General features: G+C 43.1%; 1 protein-coding gene across 2 annotated transcripts in view; it reads left to right on the top strand.

Annotated features, from left to right (window-relative positions):
• The first annotated feature begins 4024 nt into the window (after positions 1-4024).
• Positions 4025-11319, top strand: part of Slc26a5 (solute carrier family 26 member 5) — a 45471-nt gene continuing 38176 nt past the window's right edge. For both annotated transcript variants that reach the window (XM_031379900.1, XM_031379899.1), the window contains exon 1: positions 4025-4119. The gene's annotated coding sequence lies outside the window, so the exon portion shown is untranslated. The remainder of the gene's footprint in view (positions 4120-11319) is intronic.

Below are 11319 nucleotides of genomic sequence, written 5' to 3'. Positions count from 1 at the left end.
TTTTTTTTCATTTACATAACACCAAACCACACTTTCTATTTAACGCTCCTGCAGCCTCCTCAAAGAAAGCTATTCAAATTCTACACTGACGAACTCGTCAGCCTCGGCAGGAGAGCTGACTGTCAGCCCAGTCACCCGTGTACTTGCAGATAATTTTACCCAAATCTAATCCTCCCAGCGCATCTTAGAAAGTTCTAGGTGTTTGAGAGGAGTCCTGTGGAGATCAGGGAAGCCGGAATCCCGGGTTCCGAGGCGGGGCGGTCTCGAGTTACAGCTCCACCACTCACTGGGCCACCCGCGCCTCCTCCGAGAACTCGCACCTGGACAGCAGAGTTCACTGCAGTGGCGGCTCCGCCCAGCGCAGCCCCGGGCAGCGCTGGTGGCCGGTGAGTACATAGGCGGCCAGGGTCCCGGATGCTCTGGAGGGGACATCCAGCCCACCAGACTCTGGGCTCTGACTGTCACCTCCTCTCCTGTGGGTCTATCCCTCCGTCTGATTCTTGTTTTCTTCTCCCACTACTGACCTGACTGCCTGTATCCCTCATCCCCTTCCCAAACCCTATAGGGTAAGATTATTAAGAAGTGCTTTCGTCCAACAAACTTCCCCAGACCCTTTTCCCCTCTCAGTTCCTTGGGAATGCTTTGATTGGAGGGACCTCTGGAGGTCTCTTCGATGTTCGCCTTGATTTCATCATTTCCAGTGCCCCCTGAGCTGCCCTTGTCCAAAGACCCTCTTACCTCTTGCTTGTTTGTATCCACTTGTCTCCTCTGGAGAGTAGCTACCTCCAGTTTAGTCGGGTGGATTCTGCTAGCACCTGGCTATTCTGGGTTCCTGGATCCCTGGGTTCCAGGAATGGGCTCCCTGCTAAGCACTTAATAAAGCATGAACCTCTGTTTTCCATTTTGCAATTAGTGAAGTGGATTGCTGTGTTCTTTCCTGCCCTGAAATATGGTGTTGGTCTCTGGCCCAAAAATCCTATGCTCACCAAATCCCTTGGATGGCAGGCGCTCTAGTATGGTGTCTAGCGTTGTTTGTAGATGGCAGAAGCCTTAGTGTTCAACCAACTTTACTGGTCATGGCTCTGCCTCCTTTAGCTTGCGCATGGGCCAATCTCTGCCCAGGACACAAGCTCGACATTTTTGGTGCACATAGCATCCTAAGAGAGAAAAACTGCCAGGACCTGCTGGCCCTGGTCAGACATGAAGAGGGAAGGGGGAGATACATTCCTACCTGTGAGGAGGCTCGTGATACCACTGTAACTAGAACTAACAATGATAACAGTAATAATAGCAGTAATAATGTAAAGTCAACGACAACCAGAAATGGCAATTTGGGGGAAGATTCAGCTGTTTCCTATCTGAACAGTGGGATTTATGCATTGGATATCAATGTATTACCTATCAGAAGTGTCCAACATTTGACATTATGATTTGACATTAACACCTACAAAAGTCTTGGTATCATTGCTATCATGGGATGCACGGGGCCCCATGGCCGAGGTGCTGTAGGTTAAATGCAGAGCAAAGCATGAAAATGGAAGCAAATCTGAAATACGAAATAGGAAATCTAAAAATTTTTTAAAAAAATAAAATTTGAATTTCTGGGGCATGGGGAGGGCCAGAGACCAAAACTCAAGATCTAGCCCAAGCAAGCCCCCACACTAAGCTGCATCCCTGGCCAAAATACACTTCCACCAGCCCATTCTTCTAAGTAAGGGAGCAGAGAGTTGCCTTGAATCGGAACATCTTAGCAAGGAGAGGAAATGGAAGTCAAACCAATTTGCAGCAGAAAGAAACTTAGGGTGAAGAATTCCTAGGTAAGACGGAAACCTTAAGTGCACTGCTGGATAGCTTTCTGGCCTGTCACGTAACACCGGAACACCGGAACACCCGGAGCCCCATTCTGTCACACAGAACTGCCTTTTTCTCTCCTTAACTACTCTGAAACTAGACAGAATTACATGGTCCTCATTAATTTATGAGTGATACCAAAAGAATCGGCTCAATCCAAGTCCTTCAGTGTCTTCTGTGCATAGACACTTTGCTAAGAGTTGAAGGATGAAGACTGGGATCTCCCTCCCCTCTTCGCTGAGCGGAAAGGTGGGAGATGCAAGTTTGCCCAGCCAATCTGATTGACAGTCCAAGTCAATTTTCAACTCATTTGCAATGCCGTCTGGATATTCTAATGCATCTTGTAATAACTCTTTTGCCCTTGCCCATGCCAATGGTTTCAAAGAAAACAGTTTTCTAGGACATACCCTGGTGTTTGCATTGCCATCAAGACAGTTGAAATCGGTGGGAGACCTGAGGAAATTAGGGTCTTCCTTTCCTTGGCTTTGCTTTCTTTCTAACTAGTGAACTCTTGAAACAAAGTCAAAATGGATACAGTTAATCTTTCAGGGTCTGTACACTATGTTTTTGTCTAAGTCCTGATTTCATGAAATGTTTTCTTTTTTGTTTTGAGGCATGGTTTCATGTAGCCCAGACTGGTTTGCAACTGCATAGCCAAGTATCACCTGCTTATACCTCCCAAATACTAGGATGACAGGGGTATGCCACCTTGATCAGCACATGTAGCTTTGGGGAGCAAACCCAGAGATTCCTGTATGCTAAGCAAGGGCTCTATTGAGCTATGTTCTCAGCCTTCTGGATGTAAAACCTTCCACTGTAGACACCAGAGTCACCCTTGAAAGCCAGTGGTGACAAACCTTTCCCAAAGTCTAGCAATGCTCAGGATTTTATCTCTAAGAAACTGTGTGCATTCAAAGTGTGGCATACCTTCCAGGAAACTCCCAGCGTCCAAGTTATGGAACATCAAACAGAGAACAAATAAATAGAGGGGAACAGACGTGAAGCCAGGATGTAGATAAGCAATCCGAATGGATGTGAGTTAATGTACTATCCAATAAAACAATCTAGCCTTGTGAAGACGTCTTTTATGAATAAGGTTGTCAACTTAGTCATTTGTGAGACTTAAAAGACTCATACATTTTGTAATTAAGCAAGATCACTTTTTAGGTTAAAAGCATCCCACCTTCACCAAATCTCATGTACCCTAGGCTAGCCTTGAATTCACTATGTAACTGAGGCAGGCTTTGAATTCATTGTCCTGCCATTCCAGTCCCTGTGCACTGTGTATGAGTATGCACCACCACAACCAACTCTCTCAGGTCCCCATGCACTGTGAGTGTGCACCACCACAACCAATTCTCATTTTTCTATTTTTCTTGCTCTCTTTGAGGATTAAAAAAAAATGTTTCCTAAAAGATTTGTTCCCAGCATTGATGTTTCATTTGAGGGAACTGTTTCTCACACAGTTCTGTCCTGATGAATATCACAATGGTTGAGTAGTTTGCTAGTTGAAGCCTATAACCCCAGCTACTCTGGAAGCTGAGATACAAGTTTGAGGCTAACTTGGACAGTTTAGGAGACCCTGATTTAAAATAACTAAAGGGAACTAGAGATGTGCTTCTCTAACCAGTATAAAGCTCTGAGTTTGATACACAATAACACACACGCGCACGCGCGCACACACACACACACACACACACAAACACACACACTGAACCTTGTCTCTCAAACACCCTTAATATTTGTCTCTTTTAAAAAAATATTCATTTTGGGTTTTTTATATATCATGTAAGTATCATATGCCATATAAGCCACTGTAATAGCAGTAACTATGTTGGAAGGGAATGGGTTGATTATGAATGTCGAGAGCTGCTGAGTTGGTGCTGTGGGTGAGGTGCTTGTCCCTAGGCCTGCAAGCCAAATTTGATCCCTGGAACTCTTATGGTGAAAAGAGAGAATCAACGAATCAACTTCCTGGAGTTTCCTCTGACTTCCAGGTATCCATGGTATACATGCCACACACACAAACACACACACACAAATAATAAATGTTTTAAGAAAAGCATGGGGGAAAAAAGAGTACAAAATATTCTGGGTATAATTTCCTTCATAGAACAAACCAGACAATACTGGTTTAATTTTCTGTTCTTCTCTATGTAGGGAAGGGCGTACTGTCCCTTTGCCAGTCCCCAGCAGTTTCCAGTTCCCTGTGCCTGGAGCTCCAGCTGGTGGTCATCTCCTGCCCCTTGTGCTGGACGTTGGATCTAGGTGAGTAAAAGTGCCCCCAGGAATATCTATGGGTAGGTTAGATAGGCAGCAATGGATCATGCCCAAACCAAAGAAATCCTTACGTTTTCTGTAGGCCAGGACCACACACCGCGATTTAAAAGGAAGGTTTTAACTTAGATCTGGATCAGGCTAACTGGTTTTAGAGATCCACAAGCTTTCTTGCCTATCCTTAATGGCAAGAAAGTGGCAATGGGTCAACGCTGGCACCTCACGGGTAGAAGTCACTGGAGGATTGGATCCACAGAGGCCATGGCTTCAATCCACTAAGCAGGTGTGTGCACTTGGTAAGTCACAATTCTGTGTGTAACAACAGGACAGTACAAGCCCAGTGGGTATCAACCAAATATGGAGATTTCCATAGTGCTGTATTACCTAGGATTTTACCTTAAAATAAAAACATTATGGGCTGGAGAGATGGCTCAGTGGTTAAGAGCACTGACTGCTCTTCCTAAAGGTCCCGAGTTCAAATCCCAGAACCCACATGGTGGCTCACAACCATCCGTAACGAGATCTGACACCCACTTCTGGAGTGTCTAAAGACAGCTACAGTGTATTTACGTGTAATAAACAAATAAATCTTTATTAAAAAATAAAAATAAAAAATAAATTAAAACATCATTTTTAAAGCAAATATTTTTAGCTCATTGGCTTGGTAACCCAGATATCTCTAGTTCCCCGAAGAAAGACTAATGTTCAGTCAAAATAGATTACAAAGAACTGACCCGAGACCCTGTCTTTGTGGACAGAAACAAAGTCCTCAAACCTTCCACACTCACCAAATGCTCACAGGCATGCACATGCATCTCTCAGCAGTGGTCCAGCCCCTGCTTCAGTGTATCCAGGCACAAGGCTGGGCCTTGCCTCCTCTCTACTCCCACAATGCTTTGCTGCGTTCTCAGCTTCCCATCTCTTTTGATGGGTGAAACTCTCCTATCTGTGTTGATCAGCTGTTCTGAAAGGCCCCGGGAGATGATAGCATCTCTTCTCTGGGTATCCATGCCAGTGTTTAATAGCCTTTTGAAACTGCTGAGAAGTGATCAGCAATTGTGTGGTGGGGAAGGAGGTGTCAGCAAGGCATACAGATGATCACCTCGACGGTAGCTGAAATGTGAGTTTCCGTGTCCAGGCTGAGATAAAAAGTGATCCGCACACCTTTCTCAAGTAGCCAGAGACTATTGAATTTCCGGATCAGGGCAGGAAAACAAGAGCCCATTGCTAACCTTACTTAGTGCTTGGGACCTGATCTTCTTGCCATTACATTGTAATTTCTGTCATTTTTATTCTTGAAGAATTATCCTTTGATTTAGAGATAACTTATGACAATGTGACTCATTATCTTCATTCTCTTTACTCCTGTCTTCATATCCTAAATTACGTAGAATACATTAAAAAAAAAGCGTAGAGAGTAGACTATCAGGTTAGTACAAGTAAAAGACTTGGGCTGAGGAGCTATGAGGAGGAAAGAGGCAGTGAGCGAAAGTGGCCAGGAGCCATATTTAAGTTCCTTCCCCCACCCCACTCCCCTTTGATTCATCCTACAGCTTCCCATCCCACCTGTGCTGGTAAAAATAAGCCTATGACTCAGGATCCTTTGTGTTCCTTGTGGGCTTCCATATATAGTGTGTGGAGCAGCAGCTCCATGGGTGACCTGGTGACCTAGATATAGCTGATCTGACCCAGATGGCCAATCCCAGGGTCTTAGTCAATTCTTGAGGATGTCTTGGGTTAGAGGATTTTTGTTTTCTGGAGTGGGAATTGACTTGCAATGAAGTTCCTTAACTGAGACTAGAAACCTAAGACCTACAGGATCTGCTCTCCTCCACCCCTCTAGCCACCATTAGAGACAACTCTAGGACTGGATTCATTTGATAAGCTTATTGCTAATCATAAGATGTCATACTTTTGAACATAAGCTGTGTCACTATTTCATAAATGATTCTTTACCAACTGCTTATAATGAATAAAGGGATGAACAAAGACACTAGGAAAGATGGATATGTCACCATAACTTTATTGGAAACCCCATGATTATTAACCTCAAGGGCACAGTCATATGATTCTATACAAGCATTTGTCCTCCTGTATACTGAATGTGTTTAGATTGTACAAAGTTTGTCTTGGTCCTTAAGATTATCTTTGCTTAACTTTGTAATTTTTTATTCAAAATAATGAAATGTTGTGAAACAATTAGAAATGACAAATTTTTCTCAACTAGTCCCTGTTTAATTGTCACTAATGACAAGATCTCCTTCCCTTTGAAGAGTAATATTCCATTGTGCGGCACAACCGTATTTCCTTTGTCCATTCATCTGTTCATGGACGCTGGGTTGTTTCCATGTCTTGCCTCTTCTTTTTTTTTTTTTCCCAAGACAGGTTTTTTCTGTATAGCCCTGGCTATCCTAGAACTTACTCTGTAGACCAGGCTGGCCTTGAACTCAAAAATGCGCCTGCCTCTGCTTATGATTAGTACTAAAATGACATGATCCATATGGCTTTGGGAAATTATGTCAGTAGAATTACTAGAGTATATGCTGGTTCTTATCTATAGCTTTTAGGGGGCCTCTATTCTGCTCCCTAAAATGCCCAGCTTACTTTCCCACCAACAATATACAAGATTTCCCTGGTTTTCACACCTTCATCAATACCTATTTCCTTCGTCCCTGCTTTCCTCTGAAAGTCATCTAACAGGTATAAGGTGACTGACTGTTGGCAGCTCACCTACATCCCAACTGTCAACTTGCTGTATCGTGAAATCTTGACATTCTCTGTAGTCTCTACATGTTACTCCTGAATTTAATGTCAAATGCCAGAAGACTCCTGTGTTTGCAGAATTCTGTAAAAGGGAAACAGAAAGCACCTGTGACTCCTGTCCTGGCCCTTAGCACCTGTTACTCTGTAACTAGAATGTTTCTATTATGGAAAAGCTGGGAGAGGACGCTAAAGTGAAAGAGCATAGCACCTCACCCCTACCATTTAACCTAAACACCAATCTTCCCTATATGTGTACAAATTCCACGGTAAAAAGTACATTTGAGAAACTTTAGCCTACACCTGCTCAGATTGCAAAATAGGCAGTAATAAATCAAAGGCTGGTGTTAAGAGAATAAGGACAGGCATTTGTTTTTCTCTCCCCCAGAACTCCATTTATATGGCTGTAAAATTATGCACAAAGAGAAATCTTTGAAGAGAATGATATAGGGAAGTGTTTGGAAGGAGGTTAGTGAACAAACAGAACCAAGAATTAGTGTCAGAGGTCGGGGAGGACTGGGGCAGGACAGTGGCCTCTGGACATGACTGGACAATTCTCTCGGGAACTCACAGCAGCTGTTCCTGGCTGGACAAGATCAGCCAGCCGACGGCCCAGCACGAGTCAGGACAGAGGTCATGAGACTCTACTGCTAGCTAAAGAAAGGAGGGTTACTTTTCTTTAAAGGCATGGGCTTCTGGAGGGTCATGCATGTGCCACTGGGTGGTCCCGCACATGATGTGAATAATAAGCATAAACTGGACACTGGATTATAAAAGAGATAGATGATAGACAGACAGATTCGCTGGAGTACACAAGGGGAAAACAACACAACATCAGAAGGAGGGTTGGGTATAGGGTGGATCCAACAGAAATAAGGGGGAAGAGCAGAGAATGAATATGGTCAAAATATATTGTATGCATGTACAAAAATCTCAAAGACTAAAGATGTTACATTTTAAAAAGAATTAAAGGACAACCACAAGATTCTCAAAGAAAACACACACACACACACACACACAAAGCACTCGTACTTATGCATGCATTGTTGCGGAAATTTAAAAAAAAAAAAAAGATCCGCCCCGCAAACTCTCTTTCCCGCAGGTACCGTCCGGCCACATTACCATTTCCCCGCCGTCTCCCAGCTAGCAGCAACATCTCGCTCACATTCAACGCTTTGCACACCCCCACAATAATTCATCTAGCGCCTAGAACCGGGTAAAGCATGACTCTTAAGGCTTAATTATCTAATCAGGTTTATATAATTATAACATAATAATTTATAAGATGCCAATACAATAATTTCAGAGCCCAATGATAAAGACAATATTTTATCCCAATTATCCTAACCTTGTAAAAACCTTAGCTTGGTTGTCATAACCACACGGGGTCTGAACTGTCATCTTCCTCTGCCACCAAGATGAAGAAGCCCCGCCCCCTCCTGCTCTCTGCCCTTTTTCCTCCTCCACTTCTAGCTCCACCTCTCTAGTCCTGTCCAATCACAGGCCTGTCGCTGCCCTAATGTGATTGGACAGAGAAAATACTGCAACATGCATACACGGGAAGAGGAAAAGAACATTCCAGGATTGGAAAACTAAAAACCGGGCAGTGTTAGGTGATCTTGACATGACCCCAGCTTGGAAAGCTCATGTCCAGGGAGGCACACTGTTTAGGGAACACATTGCTTAGGTGTTCCGAGCAGTAGCAGGACTCAGTTCTTAGGCGCAGTGTGGAACAACATCCACAAACCATGTCAAATTTCTATTATCCAACAGCTAACTTCAGCTCTTAACTGAAAGCTAATAAATTTGAAACAACCTTTGTTTACAAAGGGTTGTGTCTTTAAAGCTTGATTACTTTGACTAGGAAACAGAGTTTGTGATTTTAAAATGTTTGTGGACAAGTCACTTACCCCGGAAAGGGTGTAAATAGTTTCATTTTCTCACCTTGGAAAGTTACCGTGAACCATCTCCAAGGCTGTTTCAGGTCTAAAAGTCTGAAATAAAAGATATTATAAAATATTCTAATTGTTTTTGCTTCATAGATGTTGAAAATATCTAAGTTAAATATATCTAAGTTAACTCCTAAGTTAAATATTTCTTTTGTAATTCGTACTAAATATTTGAAAGACAGAAAAGATGCAATGCCGTGCCTTTGCACAACTTGCCTACATCCTACTCAGATGTTTCCTTCTTTATTTTTAGATAAGATGCGTAGACAGGGGCTGGGTAGCTATGTGGGTGAGTACAAAAGCAAGTGGATAGGTAGGGAGGGACTTAGGTGGGTGGGCAGCAAGCAGGCAGGCAGGCAGGCAGGCAGGCAGGCAGAGTATTTGTTTTGTCAGTAATTTTGTGCTGGTTTTCTTGTTACTGCTTGTTTTCTGAAATAAGGGCTGTGTAGCCCAGACTGACCCTGGAACTCTCAGCAGACCTCCTCCTGCCTCAGCCTCTCAAGTACCAAGATTATAGGAATGAGCCATCACACCAACTTAAATCAACAGTTTTCTGTCTTGGTTGACTACACAGTAGAACACCAGAGAGCTTTTAAAACACTCCATCCCTCCTAGATTCCCAGAACACTTAGATCCGAATCCATGGCAGTGGAAGCAGGCGTCAGGTGTAGTTAAAGCTGCCCAGGTGACTGTAATAACAGACAGAACCCAGCACCCAGTGCCCAACACAACATGGCAAACTGCCATTTGGAAGCATGTTTAACACCAACACTTATTATGTCCTTACCTTATTTAAAATTCCCCCACAACACTGGTTTCAATTATTTAGCAATCGTGTTATTTTATACAATATTATATTGGTTATATTGTCTGATGTTTTGTAAAGCTTCCATTTAAAAATAATCTCATTGGGCTTTAAATTTTATTATTAGTTCCCTAAAAGCCCAAAATTGTTCCTTTGTCATTTCCTTGACTCTTTTCCATATCTTTCTCTGTCTTAATTTGTAAATTAGTATTTTACAACTTGAACTGCTTAAATAATCTTAGGATGCTTTAAAATAAATAAATAATAATTTTACCTGGCATACACATGTACCTGCATGAGACACACACACACACACACACATGCACACACACACACACACACATGCACACACACACACAGAGAGAGAGAGAGCACCTATCTCTTGGCTGGTCTAAGTTGTCTTTGTGAAGCCAGGCTTCAGTATTTGTATTGTTTTTTAAGTTGCTGAAGAGATTCTAGGCTTAAGCAGTGTTTTAAATGCCAAGTAATACCTGAGCCTCCAAATGCCCTGGGAAACTTTTACAATACTCATGTAATCTACCTAGTTACAAAATAAAAGGAAATTTGAGGTTCTAGGAAAAATAAAGGGGTGGGAGTAGCCCTCAGAAATGCATGTGAATGTAGAACTCCTGAGGTTTTATCCCAGGGAAACTGAGGCAGGTTGATCCAAGTTCGAGGTCAGCCTGGGCTATCCCATGAAACAATGTCAAAAGAAAGAGATAGAGAGGGAAGTGGTCTTGTGTCGTCTCCTCTGCTGCATCTCATTGTCACCATAGTGATTTCTTGAGTGGCCACAAAAACAGACAGACAGACAACACAGAGAGATGAGAGGCCACCAGGGAGCCTTGCTAACTTCAAATAAAAGATGTGACCATTACTGACACCGCTGGAGGAGTCCTCCCTTGCTGGGGTTATCGCTCCTGTCTTGGCTTATTTGTGCTGCTATAGCACACCACCACAAACCATGTCCTTAGCAGACAGAGAACAGCAAACTCCTGTTAAAAGCCCATCTAACGAGAGCAGTCCTGCAGCTAAACCAACCATCCATAATGGCCACATATCCCTGTACTCTGGAATGGGCAATTAGAGTTCAACACAAACTTTGGAAGCAACCAAAAAATGTCCCGTTGTGGTACTTCGCTATCTATCACCCTGGCTGTATTCAGAGTCTCTGCCAACATTCCATTCTATTCTAGGCTGCTGAATTTTCAGTCTCCTTGAATGTACATATTTGTCTTTGTCTGATGTTTAAGCACACCCCCTCCTTGGATGTGATTTCAGTTTCATAAAAGACAAAAGCCTGCTTTCTCACCATGAAGGGGCTGTGTTGACCAGAAGTGTCAAGCCACAATCCCAGGGCTCCACATAAGACCATATATTTACCTAACCCCACCTTAACTTACCTTGGGAACACTGGGTTTATAGTTGTTGTGTACTTAACTTTTCATTAGCGATAACCCGCGCTGCTGTCATGTTATCACAGGAGCTCTCTTCCTTAGTGTGGAGTGCTTGACTCCCAGCTGGAGACCTTAGGAAGTGACACCTGGCTGGAGGGAGTAGATCTCAGTTCTGATCAGAATAGCAAGTGAAACTTTAAGAAAGAGGGTGAAATACCTTACAAGACATGATGTCAATTTAAGGACCAATCTTACCATCTTTCCTTGTGTTTGACATATA

Source organism: Mastomys coucha, unplaced genomic scaffold (genome assembly GCF_008632895.1).
Source record: "Mastomys coucha isolate ucsf_1 unplaced genomic scaffold, UCSF_Mcou_1 pScaffold19, whole genome shotgun sequence".
In the NCBI taxonomy this organism is placed as follows: domain Eukaryota; kingdom Metazoa; phylum Chordata; class Mammalia; order Rodentia; family Muridae; genus Mastomys; species Mastomys coucha.
Note: the sequence above shows the minus strand (reverse complement) of the source record. Positions and strands in the feature narration are given on the sequence as shown.